The following is a 17,167-nucleotide window of genomic DNA, read 5'->3' on the forward strand; positions in this document are numbered from 1 at the left end:
TGGAGAGAGGTATGCTTTGATTTCCTTCCCTCAAATGGGATGGGGCTTCCATGGGACTCCTAAGAATGTGACATGTGCTCTATGAAGTTGGGGGCAGCATGGACTGATGATAACAGGTTCTCAGGATGAGAGCAGGTGGGCTACCCTCTTTAGCAGACAAGCCACCTAAAACCAGGACAGAGACTTCCAAGTAAAAATATGAATTGAATATACATTGACATTTACTCCCTTGTGAAAACTGACTGAAATGATAGTACGTGGACTTTGTAAAAAATCATAAGAATAGGAAGCCTAAGAGGGGAAACAACAGGAGCAAGATTTTCTTGGGAAGGAAATAAAAGAGTGATTGAAAAATCTAGCAGAACCTATCAGTATCGTCTGAGTACATAACCAGCTATTGGAAAAGAAAAAAAAAATCTCAATATTCCTTATGGGAACAACAGAAAATACAAAAACTCAACTCCAGATTCCCAGAAGAGGCCTTTGGGTAAGCACAGACATTCACTACTTTAGTGCTGGATTACTCTGAATTTTCAAAAGTGGATATTAGTGTCAGAAGATACAATTAACTTAATATCACCATAAAATAAAGCCAAATCAATATCTAGGGGTATTGGTTATGGGTTTGTTTCCTCTCAGCTTCAAATTCACTCTGTTAATTTCCCTGCGCTGTGAAAACAGTTCTGGGATGTTCAAAGGATTTTCCTTTGCCAGCTGGCACGATGTTAAGCTTTGTCAGTGGAGGGGCTCTAGAAAGACATTGCAAGAGGGAAAAAGGGGTTTTGCTTTCTGATTCCCTGTGCTTCTCTCAGCAGGCTCCTGCAAGAGTTTAGTGTGTGGTGTGTGGGATGAGGCAGTAGCCCCCAGAGGCCAGCAGCACTCCCCTTCCCAACACCAGCCCCCGGTCTTGAGCAGCTTTGTAGCCCAATGCCTCTGGTGAGCCCCAACAATTTTCCCCAGCACCCTGGAGAATAAATTTCCACAAATTCCAGAGGACATGCCACCACAGTGACTTCTGTGCCTTTCCGTGAGCCACAGCCAAGTTCTCTCCAGCAAAGTCTGGCTCTCAGCCGAGTGCGGGGGCTTTTCCTTGGATGCTCCATCTCACCTAAGAGACCTAGGGATAGTGCCTGCTCTTTATATCTGCTATTCCTGTATTCTTTAGAATTCTCTCTCGACTACTCAATCTAGGTACACCAATCTCATCATTTAGTGCATAATTCTTTATATTAAACCTTTCCTGCTTAAATTACTATGTGTTTCCTCTTTCCTGATTGGATTCAGACTGAGACAAGAAGAAAAAAGTAGCAAACTAGATACACATTAAATTTTTAGAATTTTACTTTATTTTGTTGTTTTGTTTTGTTTTTTGTTTTCGAGATGGAGTCTCCCTCTGTCACCTAGGCTGGAGTGCAATGGCACAATCTTAGCTCACTGCAACCTCCGCCTCCTAGATTCAAGTGATTCTCCTGCCTCAGCCTCCCGAGTAGCTGGGACTACAGGTGCGTGCCACCATGGCTGGCTAATTTTTCTATTTTTAGTAGAGACAAGGTTTCACCATGTTGGGCAGGCTGCTCTTAAACTCCTGGCCTCAAGTATTCCACCCGCCCTGGGCCTCCCAAAGTGCTGGGATTACACGGTGAGCCACTGCGCCCAGCCTAGAATTTTACTTTGAAAGTACAAATGGAATAATTTGTATAAATCTGTTTGAGTCTGCTAGTGCTACATTTAAAAACTGTCCTCTTCTCCTGTCAAGTTCTTAAACGATTGCCGAGTCAGACTGAAGTATTGCCTATATTCCTGCTAAGAGTCAAGGTAAAGGACATGATCCAGGTGTGTACAGCATCAGTGGGCTTCCTAACGCTGAACCTCTGAACTGCAGACTCACCCTCTCAGGCACAGGCAAGGGTGCACCAGGACAAGCCTCTTTCAGAAGGGCAGGGCTGGTACTCCAAGCTTACTACATGGTAAGGGCAACACAGCTCATGCAGTCTGGCGGTGGCTCCTAAGATGGAGAGGAATGGGCTGGGGCCACAACTTCCTGGTTTCTTCTTCCAACCCTTAAATTAGGTAAATCAGTCTTTCCTCTTGGAGAAGGAGAGAGTAAGTGGGTATGGAGACACCAGGAGTATTTTACAATGATGCTCTCCATGTGCCACTCCCTTCAACAAGGTCCATGCCATTTTCATATTACTTTTCTGGATTTCACAAGGATGTATAAAAAAAGACACAGGCATAGTTGGATTATAACACATATCAGTTAAAATCCCATGTTCATAATCTCCTAGTGCTTATATGGGTCATGAAATAACATTAGAGGTTGTGTTTTGTTTTGTTTTTTTAAGAGTTTGGTTTTCTATTGAACATGTTACAAAAGATATTTCGTCAAAAAAGACCAAAGCCCATGCATCATCAGACTCCTCGGATTCTTCTTTCTTTGATTCCACTTCCCTCTCTTCAGCTTGGGCTGCAGTGGTGGAGGGAGCAGGACCTCCCACTGGTGCAGCACCAGGTGCTGGAGCAAGTCCACCAGCCTCTCCAGCGCATATGAGGCTCCTGATGTTGACATTATCCAGGGCCTCTGCAAAACAGCCAGGCAAGAAAGGTTCAACATTTCCACCAGCTACTTTAATGGTGGCATTTATCTTATCTTCCATGATGGTCACCTCAACATGCAGAATGGGGCCTGAGTAGATGCAGGGGAGCTCAGAGACAGAGTCCATGGTGCAGGCGAGTACGGGGCTGATGCTGCTGGGAGTGGTGCTCATTGTCAGATCAAGTGAGGGCCTCACTCCAAGTCAGCTTTAGCTTCCTCGGAAGAACTCAGCACCTTGGCAGCAGATGACAAAAGGATTTTTGTTCATTCATTGGTATGGTTTTTTTTTAACATAAATATGTACAGAAATTTCAAAAGGTGCAACCATAGACATAGTTAGACAGCCATTGTATCAGACACCAATTCCAATTGGTTTAAACAGAAAAAGGATTTATTAAAATGATACTGGGCATCTCAGAATTTCTAAGAAGGCTGAAGAATCAGGTCTAGAAAATGGGCAGAAAGGAAGGGTTGCTAGTCATTCAGCACAGCAGCCATAATCATGCCAGTCAGGAAAGACCTATCTCCTCTGCAGGATGCTGGTGCTGTGGCTTGCACCACTGGTCCTGAATACTCTCTTGGCCTTTGCCCCTAGATAACAGACAGGGCAGCCACGGCAGCCATTGTCAGAAAGAACTGTCCACTTGGCTTGCTTCTTTCCAACACTAGCTTCAGATTCAAAGTCCCACTTAGATGCATCTGACTGGCTGAACCCAGGTCATGTGCTTTCTTTCCAACTGTTGGGTGATCTGGGAAAGTGATTATCTGTTGCTCCCATCTTCTTACTGTGGAAGGAAGACAGCAAGAAATGTTCATAGGGAATTCTCTAAATATAGAAAAGAGATCCACATACTAAGAAGTCAAGAAAAAAAGGGCAAATGTGCACTACAACTATTTATTGCTTTAGTGCAAGTAGCCACATGTTTACACGGATTAAAACAGGTCATGCTGGCCCGGTGCGGTGGCTCAGCCTGTAATCCCAGCACTTTGAGAGGCCGAGGGGGGCAGATCACTTGAGATCAGGAGTTTGAGACCAGCCTGCCCAACATGGGAAAACTCCATCTCTACTAAAAATACAAAAATTAGCCGGGTGTGATGGCGGGCACCTGTAATCCCAGCTACTTGGGAGAATCTCATGAACCCGAGAAGCAGAGGTTGCTGTGAGCTGAGATCGTGCTACTGCACTCCAGTCTGACTGATAGAGCGAGACTCCATCTGAAAAAAAAACAAAAAAACAGGTCATGCCTAAACCCACGATTTTGTATCCTGTAGCACCTTCATGTTCAGCAGAGAGATGAAACACAAAGTTCTACTTTTAAAGAATTAAAGTCCACAAAACAAAAAGGTTAATACAGCAATAAATGTTTTTCTTCATTTAAACTAGGAGAACCAAGAAAGAAATATCTAAATCAAGAAATATTAAAGTTTTCATATTTACCATATCATACATTTTACCTTTTTTTAAAATTTTTTTTATTATACTTTAAGTTTTAGGGTACATGTGCACAAGGTACAGGTTTGTACATATATATACATGTGCCATGTTGGTGTGCTGCACACATTAACTCGTCATTTAACATTAGGTATATCTCCTAATGCTATCCCTCCCACCTCCCCCCACCCCACAACAGGCCCCAGTGTGTGATGTTCCCCTTCCTGTGTCCATGTGTTCTCATTGTTCAATTCCCACCTATGAGTGAGAACATGCGGTGTTTGGTTTTTTGTCCTTGCAATAGTTTGCTGAGAATGATGGTTTCCAGTTTCATCCATGTCCCTACAAAGGACATGAACTCATCATGTTTTATGGCTGCATAGTATTCCATGGTGTATATGTGCCACATTTTCTTAATCCAGTCTATCATTGTTGGACATTTGGGTTGGTTCCAAGTCTTTGCTATTGTAAATAGTGCTGCAATAAACATACGTGTGCATGTGTCTTTATAGCAGCATGATTTATAATCCTTTGGGTATATACCCAGTAATGGGATGGCTGGGTCAAATGGTATTTCTAGTTCTAGATCCCTGAGGAATCGCCACACTGACTTCCACAATGGTTGAACTAGTTTACAGTCCCACCAACAGTGTAAAAGTGTTCCTATTTCTCCACATCCTCTCCAGCACCTGTTGTTTCCTGACTTTTTAATGATGGCCATTCTAACTGGTGTGAGGTGGTATCTCATTGTGGTTTTGATTTGCATTTCTCTGATGGCCAGTGATGATGAGCATTTTTTCATGTGTCTTTTGGCTGCATAAATGTCTTCTTTTGAGAAGTGTCTCTTCATATTGGTCGTCCACGTGTTGATGGGGTTGTTTGTTTTTTTCTTGTAAATTTGTTTGAGTTCTTGGTAGATTCTGGATATTAGCCCTTTGTCAGATGAGTAGATTACAAAAATTTTCTCCCATTCTGTAGGTTGCCTGTTCACTCTGATGGTAGTTTTTTTAACACCCCACTGTCAATATTAGACAGATCAACAAGACAGAAGGTTAACAAGGATATCCAAGACTTGAACTCAGCTCTGCACCATGCAGACCTAATAGACATCTACAGAACTCTCCACCCCAAATCAACAGAATATACATTCTTCTCAGCACCACATTGCACTTATTCCAAAATTGGCCACACAGTTGGAAGTAAAGCACTCCTCCGCAAATGTAAAAGAACAGAAATCAAAACAAACTGTCTCTCAGACCACAGTGCAATCAAACTAGAACTCAGGATTAAGAAATTCACTCAGAACTGCTCAACTACATGGAAATTGAACAACCTGCTCCTGAATGACTCCTGGGGACATAACAAAATGAAGGCAGAAGCAAATATGTTCTTTGAAACCAATGAGATCATAGACACAACATACCAGAGTCTCTGGGACACATGTAAAGCAGTGTGTAGAGGGAAATTTATAGCACTAAATGCCCACAAGAGAAAGCAGGAAAGATCTAAAATTGACACCCTAACATCATAATTAAAAGAACTAGAGAAGCAAGAGCAAACACATTCAAAAGCTAGCAGAAGGCAAGAAATAACTAAGATCAGAACAGAACTGAAAGAGATGGAGACACAACAAACCCTTCAAAAAATCGATGAATCCAGGAGCTGGTTTTTTGAAAAGATCAACAAAATTGATAGACCACTAGCAAGACTTACAAAGAAGAAAAGAGAGAAGAATCAAATAGACACAATAAAAAATGATAAATGCGATATCACCACCGATCCCTCAGAAATACAAACTACCATCAGAGGATACTATAAACACCTCTACACAAATAAAGTAGAAAATCTAGAAGAAATGGATAAGTTTCTGCACACATACACCCTCCCAAGACTAAACCAGGAAGAAGCTGAGTCCCTGAATAGACCAATAACAGGCTCTGAAATTGAGGCAATAATTAATACCCTACCAACCAAAAAAAAGTCCAGGACCAGATGGATTCACAGCCGAATTCTACCAGAGGTACAAAGAGGAGCTGATACCATTCCTTCTGAAACTATCCCAATCAATAGAAAAAGAGGGAATCCTCCCTAACTCATTTTATGAGGCCAGCATCATCCTGATACCAAAGCCTGGCAGAGACACAACAGAAAAAGAGAATTTTAGACCAATATCCCTGATGAACATCCATGCGAAAATCCTAAATAAAATACTGGCAAACTGAATCCAGCAGCACATCAAAAAGCTTATACACCACCATCAAGTTGGCTTCATCCCTGGGATGCAAGGCTGGTTCAACATACACAAATCAATAAACATAACCCATGACATAAACAGAACCAAAGGCAAAATCCACATGATTATCTCAATAGATGCAGAAAAGGCCTTCGACAAAATTCAACAGCCTTCACGCTAAAAACTCTCAATAAATTAGGTATTGATGGAACGTATCTCAAAATAGTAAGAGCTATTTATGACAGACCCACAGCCAATATCATACTGAATGGGCAAAAACTGGAAGCATTCCCTTTGAAAACTGGCACAAGACATGGATGCCCTTTCTCACCACTCCTATTCAACATAGTGTTGGAAGTTCTGGCCAGGGCAATCAGGCAAGAGAAAGAAATAAAGGGTATTCAATTAGGAAATGAGGAAGTAAAATTGTCTCTGTTTGCAGATGACATGATTGTATATTTAGAAAACCCCATCGTCTCAGCCCAAAATCTCCTTAAGCTGATAAGCAACTTCAGCAAAGTCTCAGGATACAAAATCAATGTGCAAAAATCACAAGCATTTCTATACACCAATAACAGACAGCCAAATCATGAGTGAACTCCCATTCACAATTGCTGCAACGTGAACAAAATACCTAGGAATCCAACTTACAAGGGATGTGAAGGACCTCTTCAAGAGAGCTACAAACCACTGCTCAATGAAATAAAAGAGGACAGAAAAAAATGGAAGAACATTCCATGCTCATGGATAGGAAGAATCAATATCGTGAAAATGGCCATACTGCCCAAGGTAATTTATAGATTCAAGGCCATCCCCATCAAGCTGTCAATGACTTTCTTCACAAAATTGGAAAAAAACTACTTTAAAGTTCATATGGAACCAAAAAAGAGACCGCATTGCCAAGACAAGTGTAAACAAAAAGAACAAAGCTGGAGGTCACCCTACCTGCTACAGTAACCAAAGCAGCATGGTACAGGTACCAAAACAGAGAGATAGAGCAATGGAACAGAACAGAGGCCTCAGAAATAACACTACATATCTACAACCATCTGATCTTTGACAAACCTGACAAAAACAAGAAATGGGGTAAGGATTCCCTATTTAATAAACGGTGCTGGAAAAACTGGCTAGCCATATGTAGAAAGCTGAAACTGGATCCCTTCCTTACACCTTATACAAAAATTAATTCAAGATGGATTAAAGCCTTAAATGTTAGACCTAAAACCATAAAAACCCTAGAAGAAAACCTAGGCAATACCATTCAGGACATAGGCATGGGCAAGGACTTCATGACTAAAACACCAAAAGCAATGGCAACAAAAGCCAAAATTGACAAATGGGATCTAATTAAACTAAGGAGCTTCTGCATGGCAAAAGAAACTACCATCAGAGTGACCAGGCAACCTACAGAATGGGAGAAAATTTTTGCGATCTACCCACCTGACAAAGGGCTAATATCCAGAATCTACAAAGAACTTAAACAAATTTACAAGAAAAAAAACAAACAACCCCATCAAAAAGTGGGCAAAAGATATGAACAGACACTTCTCAAAAGAAGACATTTATGCAGCCAACAGACACAAGAAAAAATGCTCATCATCACTCGTCATCAGAGAAATGCAAATCAAAACCACAATGAGATGCTATCTCACACCAGTTAGAATGGCGATCATTAAAAAGTTAGGAAACAACAGGTGCTGGAGAGGATGTGGAGAAATAGGGACGCTTTTACACTGTTGGTGGGAGTGTAAATTGGTTCAACCATTGTGGAAGATAGTGTGGCAATTCCTCAGGGATCTAGAACTAGAAATACCTTTTGACCCAGCCATCCCATTACTGGGTATATACCCAAAGGGTTATAAATCGTGCTGCTATAAAGACACATGCACACGTATGTTTATTGCAGCACTATTCACAATAGCAAAGACTTGGAACCAACCCAAATGTCCAACAATGATAGACTGGATTAAGAAAATGTGGCACATATACACCATGGAATACTATGCAGCCATAAACAATGGTGAGTTCATGTCCTTTGTAGGGACATGGATGAAGCTGGAAACCATCATTCTGAGCAAACTGTCACAAGGACAGAAAACCAAGTACCGCACATTCTCACTCATGTGGGAATTGAATAATGAGAACACTTGGGCACAGAGTGGGGAACATCACATACTGGGGCCTGACGTAGTGTGGGGGGATGGGGGAGGGATAGCGTTAGGAGAAATAACTAATGTAAATGATGAGTTAATAGGTGCAGCAAACCAACATGCACATGTATACATATGTAACAAACCTGCACGTTGTGCACATGTACCCTAGAACTTAAAATATAATAATTACTATATATTTTTTTAAAGAAAAGAAAAATAAATAAATAAAGATCTAACCTAGACTAATGAAAAAAAAAAAGACATTTACTCTGCATTTCACTCCATCCTTGGCTACCTTCCCCTTGTTCTTCAGACTCTCCTCCCAGGCCCTCTTCTTGTTTACTTATATCCAGCCCCGTAAATAACACTGAAAGTTTGCTCACAGACACTCGACTCTTTCTCTGACACCATGAGAATCGAATCTCCCCATCTACACAGTTACCTCATCAGTCCCCATTACAACCTCTGACGGCTGCCACCCTAGCTGGATCCTTAGGAGTCTGGGTACAAGACACCTCTTTTACTACTCCTTCTCATCTTCTCACTTTGCATTTCCAATTTTGCTTTGCAGAAGTCCTCTTCTTCTTCTGTGGCTCCTCCATCTACATGTGTCTACCTGCTAACTGGACAGGTACATGTACACTAGTTTTTCCTGTTCCCAAAATTCAATTTGTAAACGGGACCGAACAACTTCCTGTCCCCCTCATGACACCAACCAGACAGAGAAGAGTTATTCCTCTAATCCCTCTATTTGTATGTTTAGGACTTTCTGCTTCTACTAATGCCCTTGGAGCCGGAATAGCAGGCATTTCAGCTTCTGTCACAACCTTCTGTAGCCTTTCTAATTACTTTTCTACTAGCATTACAGATATATCACAAACTTTATCAGCCCTTCAGGCCCAGGCCCAGGTCGACTCCTTTGCCACAGTTGTCCTCCAAAATAGCTGAGGCCTTGACCTACTCACTGCTAAAAAAGGAGGATTGTATATTTTTAAATGAAGAATGTTGTTTTTATCTAAACCAATCCAGCCTGGTATATGACAACATAAAAAAGCTTAAAGATAACTCGCCAGCCAGGCAAATAATTACGCTGGACCCACCTGGAGACTTTCTAACTGGGTGTCTTGGCTCCTCCCTATTCTTAGTCCCCTGGTACCTGTTTTTCTCCTTCTCTTATTCGGGCCTTGTGTCTTCCATTTGGTTTCTCAATTCATACAAAACCGCATCCAGACCATCACCAATAATTCTATACGACAAATGCCACTTTTAACAACCCCATGGTACCATCCTCTACCCCAAGATCTCCGCACAGCCTAAATTTCTATTCCTTGTAACTCACTGTAAAATTTTCTTTAAGGTGTCCATGCAGTCCCTGGTCACGTTGAAGCAGTCCCGAGAAACATCACCCCAACCCCAATAATCCCCAATAAAACTTATATTTTCTTTATCTTTTCTTATAACTTTATATTTTATAAATAAAAAGACAGGAATGTCAGGTATCTGAGCCAAAGCTCAGCCATTGTAACCCCTGTGATCTGCACATATATGTCCAGGTGGCCTGCAGGAGCCAAGAAGTCTGGGGCAACCCAAAACTACAGAATAAGTGAAACAGCCAGCTCCTGTCTTAACTGATTGACCAACCTTACAATATTCCATTATGACTTGTTCCTGCCCTGCCCCAACAGATCAATCAATCTCGTGACATTCTTCTTCTGGACAATGAGTCTTATGATCTCCCCACCATGCACTTTGTGACCCCTCTTCTGCTGACAATAGATAACCACCTTTAACTGTAACTTTCCACTGTTTATCCCAATCCTATAAAACTGCCCCACGCCTATTTCCCTTTGCTGACTCCCTTTTTGGACTCAGCCCACTTGCCCCCAAGTGACATAGACAGCCTTGTTTGCTCCACCAAAGCCTGTTGGTGGACTCTCTTCACACGGACGCACTTGACACTCACCACTGCAGATGAAAAATATATTAATCCTAATGTCTGGTCCAAAGAAGGAAACCAAGGGAAACTCCAAGTCCCTCTGATCCACATCAAGCTAAAAACCCCGGGAGAAGTAGTAAGAAGGAAGCAATACCCTATTCCCCTAGAAAGTAGGATAGGGTTGAAACCTATAATCGAAGGCCTTATTAAGGATGGGCTTCTTGAGCCCTGTATGTCCCCTTACACCCCCCCCAATACTGCCAGTAAATAAATCAGACGGGTCATATCAGCTAGTACAGGACCTTGGAGCTATCAACCAAATAGTCCAGACTACCCACCCTGTTGTCCCCAATCCTTACACCATTCTTAGCAAGATTCCATATAATCATCAATGGTTTACTGTAATAGATTTGAAGGGTGCTTTTTTGGGCATGGCCCCTGACTGAAGATAGCTGAGATATATTTGCTTTTGAGTGAGAAGATCCCCACTCAGGGCAGAAACAACAATATCGATGGACAGTCTTGCCCCAAGGGTTCACAGACTCCCCTAATCTTTTTGGCCAAATTTTAGAACAAGTACTAGAAAAAGTTGTCATCCCAGAACAAATATGCCTTCTCCAGTAAGTGGACGACATTCTTACATCTGGTGAAGATACAGAGAAGGTGGAATGGCCTGTTTTAGCCTTACCCTCCCTAGAAAAGCCATTCCACCTTTTTGTTAATGTGTACAGTGGGGTAGCTTTAGGAGTGCTGACTCTGGCTGGGCACGGTGGCTCAAGCCTGTAATCCCAGCACTTTGGGAGGCCGAGGCGGGCGGATCACAAGGTCAGGAGATCGAGACCATCCTGGCTAACATGGTGAAACCCCGTCTCTACTAAAAATACAAAAAAAAAAAAAAAAAAAAATTAGCTGGGCGTGATGGCAGGCGCCTGTAGTCCCAGCTACGCGGGAGGCTGAGGCAGGAGAATGGCATGAACCCGGGAGGCGGAGCTTGCAGTGAGCCGAGATCGTGCCACTGCACTCCAGCCTGGGCGACAGAGCAAGACTCCATCTCAAAAAAAAAAAAAAAAAAAAAAAAAAAAAAAAAAAAAAAAAGGAGTGCTAACTCAAGAATACAGACAGAGGCCACCGGCAGCCTGTAGCCTTCCTATCAAAGGTCTTAGACCCAGTAACTTGTGGATGGCCTCAATGCATTCAGTCTATCGTGGCTATGGCAATACTAGTCAGGGAAAGCAGAAAGTTAACCTTTGGAGGAAAATTGACAGTAAGCACACCTCACCAAGTTAGAACTACCAGAAAGCAGGGAGATGGCTTACTGAACCAAGAATCTTAAAGCATGAGGCCATTCTATAAGAAAAGGATGATTTAACATTGACTACTGATAATTCACTCAACCCAGCAGGTTTCTTAACAAGGAATCCAAATCTAAGGAGGGAACACACATGTTTAGATTTAATTGATTACCACACAAAGGTTCAACCAGACCTAGGAGAAACCCCCTTCCGGACTGGATGGCACTTATTCATAGATGGTTCCTCCCGGGTGATTGAGGGAAAAAGACACAGTAGGTATTCAGTGATTGACGGAGAAACTCTCATAGAAATAGACTCAGGAAAATTGCCCAACAGTTGGTCTGCTCAAACGTGTGAGCTGTTTGCACTCAGCCAAGCCTTAAAGTACTTACAGAACCAGGAAGGAACCACCTATACAGATTCCAGTATGCCTTTGGGGTGACCCGTATGTTTTGGAAAATTTGGACTGAACTACATCTCATTAATAGTAAAGGTCAAGACCTTGTTCACAAGGAGCTGATCACCCAAGTATTGAATAATTTTCAGTTGCCGGAAGAAATAGCTATTGTCCATGTTCCCGGACACCAGAAAAATCTTTCTTTTGAAAGTCGAGGAAATAACCTAGCAGATCAGTAGCCAAGCAGGCTGCTGTGTCTTTTGAATGTGTATTTTTCACTTAACTCCCTACCTCCCTCCTCCTACCATAATCCCCATTTTCTCTTCCACCGAAAAAGATAAACTAATAAAAACAGGTGCTAAAGAGAATTCAGAAGGAAAGTGGATACTGCCAGACCAGAGAGAAATGTTATCTAAACCCCTTATGAGGGAAGTCGTATCCCAACTACATCAGGGGACCCATTGGGGGCCCCAGGCCACGTGTGATGCCATTCTCAGAGTTTATGGTTGTATAGGAATTTATACCCTGGCCAAACAGGTTACAGCTAGTTGCTTAGTATGTAAGAAAACTAATAGACATACTACAAAAATATTACCACTCAGGGGAAGGAATCCAGGCTTAAAGCCATTCCAAAGTATCCAAGTTGATTACACAGAAATGCCTCCAACAGGTCATCTAAAATATTTACTAGTGATAGTAGACCACCTCACTCACTGGGTCGAAGCTATCCCCTTTTCAAATGCAACAGCCAATAATGCAGTTAAGGCCCTAATTGAAAATATAGTACCCAGGTTTGGACTAACAGAAAATATTGACTCAGACAATGGAACTCATGTCACCGCACACATTATTAAAAAGCTATCCCAAACATTAGATATTAGATGGGAACACCATACTCCCTGACACCCACCCTCATTAGAGAGAGTAGAAAGAATGAATCAGACTCTAAAGAACTACTTAACCAAATTAGTCTTAAGAGACTTGATTGCCATGGACCAAGTGTCTTCCTATTGCCCTGCTGAGAATTCGAACTGCACCACGGAAAGACATTGGTCTTTCTCCTTATGAGATGTTCTATGGATTACTATATTTGCACTCTACTGCTGATATTCCTACCTTTGAAACAAAAGATCAATTCTTTAAAAATTATATGCTTGGTCTATCTTCTACTTTCTCTTCTCTTAAAACTAAAGGTCTATTAGCACAGGTGCCGCCCTTGGAGTTCCCGGTGCATCAACATCAGCCTGGGGATCACGTCCTCATCAAGAGCTGGAAAGAGGAGACGCTTCAGCCAGTCTGGGAAGGTCCTTACTTAGTGCTCCTAACTACTGAAACTGCAGCCCGCACAGCAGAGAGAGGATGGACTCACCACACCCGAGTCAAGAAAGTGCCACCCCCTTCAGAGTAGTGGCCATAGTCCCAGGGGAAAACCCTACCAAACTAAAGCTAAGAAGAATTTAACTCTCTTTCATCTATTCTATTAACTTTCTTCTTTCCTCACTCTGTCGCTGATCATCTAGTTATTAACATAACCAAGTCAATTTCACCTCAAACTATTGCATTTGATGCTTGCCTTGTTATACCCTGTGGTGATTTGTCAAGTCAAAGACAGCTCTCTACTTCAGAAAAGTACCTCTGTCCCTTCTGGCTCTCCTCATACTGGGCATTAGTGAATTGGGACCATTTAATTCGGGGAGATTTTGATAAAGACCCCAGTGGCAACCAGGAGTCTTGCCCCCGCCGACACAGAGCTATTGTGCTGTAGTTGGTCCAACGTTCTGTGGACCACCAAAGAGCAAGGATGGACTGCCCTGACCAGTTTTTGTTATTTCCTAAAACCATACATTCATTTTACTAAATGGACAGCCCCTGCTAACTGTCAGCTAAACCAGTGCAATCCTATATAGGTTATTATCTTGAGCCCCCAAAGTTATTCCCCTTTTCTAAGCCAGTTCCCTTCTTTAAGCCGGTTTTATGGCATGGGGGCTAGGTGTCAGGGACAGACCCTATTGGATCTTTGAAATGCATTTTTTGATCCTCTGCTGCCTGCTCCCACCTTTAAGCCTTTTTCCAAAACCTCTCACAACGGAACCATTGTTCCTCCTCCATCTAACAACAAGGCCAAGATAGCGATGGTAGAAGCTAAAGACTTAAAACAAACTTTGGCAACTGAGACAGGATACCAAGATGTAAATGCCTGGTTGGAATGGATCAAATATTCCATCCACACGTTAAACAAAAGCAATTGTTATGCTTGTGCACACAGCAGGCCAGAGGCCCAGATTGTCCTCTTTCCACTAATGTGGTCCTCCAGTCAACTGGGCATGGGCTGCATGATAGCTCTTTTCCAGAATTCTACAGCTTGGGGTAACAAGTCGTGCCAAGCTCTCTCTCTACTATATCCCAAAGTCTGACACCCTGTGGGTCAGCCCCCAAGGGCCATTCAGCTTCCATCTCCCAACACTAAGTTCACTTCGTGTGTCTCACAACAGGGAGGAAACTTAGCATTCCTTGGAGACCTGAAGGGATGCAGTGAGCTTAAGAATTTTCAAGAGCTTACCAATCAGTCAGCCCTTGTTCATCCCTGAGTGGATGTGTGGTGGTATTGTGGCGGATCTTTACTGGACACTCTGCTGAATAACTGGAGTGACACTTGTGCTTTAGTCCAGTTGGCTATCCCTTTCACCCTGGCATTTTATCAACCAGAGGAAGGAAAGATAAGACATCGTAAAGCGAGAGAAGCCCCTTATGGGTCTTTTGACTCTCACATCTATTTAGACGCAACTGGAGTCCCACAGGGAATACCAGATCAATTTAAAGCCTGAAATCAAATAGCTGCAGGATTTGAGTCAATATTTTGGTGGGTGACAATTAATAAAAATATAGATTGGATAAACGACATCTATTACAACCAACAGCGATGTATTAACTACACTAGAGATGCTGTTAAAGGAATAGCTGAGCAATCAAGCGGCTATTAGCCAGATGGCTTGGGAAAATAGGATAGCCTTAGACATGATATTAGCAGAAAGAGGAGGAGTTTACGTCATGATTAAAACTCAATGTTGCACCTTCATCCCAAACAACGCCACCCCTAACAGAAGTATAACAAAGGCATTGCAAGGTCTGACTGCTCTAGCCAATGAGTTAGCCAGCAACTCAGGGGTAAATGACCCCTTTACAGGATGGCTAGAAAAGTGGTTCGGTAAATGGAAAGGAATAATAGCCCCAATTCTTACCTCCCTCATAGTCATAATAGGTGTACTTATTCTTGTCAGGTGCTGTGTCATACCATGCATCTGTGGGTTGGTGCAGAGGCTCATTGAAACGGTACTTACTAAAACCTCCCTTAACTATCCTCCACCTCATCCAGAAAAGCTTCTTCTTTTGGAAAATCAAGAAGAACAACTAAGTCAAGACATGTTAAATAAGTTTGAAAAGAAAGCTGTAAGAAAAATGCAAGAGGAGGAAGTTGTTAAATATGAATTCTAAATTTCTCTTCAAAGAATTAATATGTCAGTATGTTCCATTCTTTGCCTTCTACTTTTAAATGTAACTTCCTAGTAAAGCAACCTTTTCTGATTACCTACTCCAACCTGACTCATTCTCCACCTTGACTCATTACAATTCATTCTCTACCCTAACTCATTTCATAACCATTTTTCCCGCCAAACCACTCACCCCATCACTCTCTTTAAATTAGTCAATCGGAATTAGTTTAGCCTGTGCAGTCTAACCCTAGCCAATAGGGGAACGACACAGCAGTAGGGACCACGTGCGTCAGGAATAAGAACCCCTTTCCCTCCCTTGTCCAAGTGCGCACTCACCATTGCTCCATCTGTAAGGGTGCACCCTTCTATAGAAGTACCTTGCCTTGGCTGGGCGCGGTGGCTCACGCTTGTAATCCCAGCACTTTGGGAGGCCGAGGCGGGTGGATCACGAGGTCAGGAGATCGAGACCATGGTGAAACCCCGTCTCTACTAGAAATACAAAAAATTAGCCGGGCGTGGTGGCGGGCGCCTGTAGTCCCAGCTACTCGGAGAGGCTGAGGCAGGAGAATGGCGTGAACCCGGGAGGCGGAGCTTGCAGTGAGCCTAGATTGCGCCACTGCACTCCAGTCTGGGCGACAGAGCGAGACTCCGTCTCAAAAAAAAAAAAAAAAAAAGAAGTACCTTGCCTTGCTGAGAATTAAAAAGAAAATTTTATATTTGAGTGCTATTTCTTCTGCGGCACGGAAACGTTATTTATAACAAGATCTTCTGTATCTAATTACTAACCCTTTTTGTTCTCCATTGCTTGGCTTCCCAGTAATCAATAATCATGCTCACTTTGCTTAATTGAAGATTAACGTGATCAAAAAGATGGTCTGTTCCTTGTAAAAATTTCCAGTTGTGTAAGATGGTCATTCTCATGACCATCTGGCTAATCATTTCTCATTGTGTACTCCTGGAGTTGGAATTATTTGCAATTCTTTTCTAAGGACAAAACTGTATCTTCTTTCCTGTGTTTGTCCTTATTGCCTTTCAGCATATTCCAATATGCCAAGAATTTTAATCTCCTACCCCACCCCAAATTGCTGTTGATCACAATCAGGCAATGTCTCTCTCTCTGTTTACTATCTAGTTACTTTATGTACATATGAAATGAGTCATGGGCAATACTGTGGAATGGAAATCATTATTGAATGGTCCTCTTCCCCCAAGTCATTTATGCCACCACTTCACAGTGGTTCCATTTCCAATTATTTTGCCACTTTGCTGCTGACAATGTGTCTTACTAGGTTAGCATCTATAGTGGTTAAAAAAAATCTCCCACAACAATAATTGTGTGAATCACAGAATTACCAATGACCCCTTATCAATAGCATTCTTGTTAATTAAACTGAGATGGGGAGAGATACAAACAACTCCGAACCTCACTCATGGTCCCCCACCAAAGCTAAGTATTATGGCTTCTCTCTCTGACCAGATAGAGGCAGAGTTTATTGCAAAGCCACAAGTGTCCTCCTTTGGATTCCCCCAAATAGTGTTTCAGTGAATTCCTCTACCTTGAATTGCTCCTCTCTATTTGCTGGGGGAGTTAGGCAGTCCGTATCCGATGGATTTACTATGCCGACAATTACGTGGCC

At 42.3% G+C, this 17,167-nt stretch overlaps 1 long non-coding RNA gene and 1 pseudogene across 1 annotated transcript; both read right to left on the reverse strand.

Moving 5' to 3' along the window:
- Nucleotides 1-2,385: 2,385 nt before the first annotated feature.
- Nucleotides 2,386-2,723, reverse strand: LOC129464909 (large ribosomal subunit protein P1-like; annotated as a pseudogene).
- Nucleotides 2,724-3,004: 281 nt separating this feature from the next.
- Nucleotides 3,005-17,167, reverse strand: LOC134732694 (uncharacterized). The gene is made up of 3 exons (XR_010116120.1): nt 17,087-17,167; nt 3,703-3,811; nt 3,005-3,381 (listed from the first exon to the last, which is right to left on the reverse strand). It is a non-coding gene; the product is annotated as an uncharacterized lncRNA (long non-coding RNA).

This window comes from Symphalangus syndactylus, chromosome 16 (genome assembly GCF_028878055.3).
Source record: "Symphalangus syndactylus isolate Jambi chromosome 16, NHGRI_mSymSyn1-v2.1_pri, whole genome shotgun sequence".
Lineage (NCBI taxonomy): Eukaryota > Metazoa > Chordata > Mammalia > Primates > Hylobatidae > Symphalangus > Symphalangus syndactylus.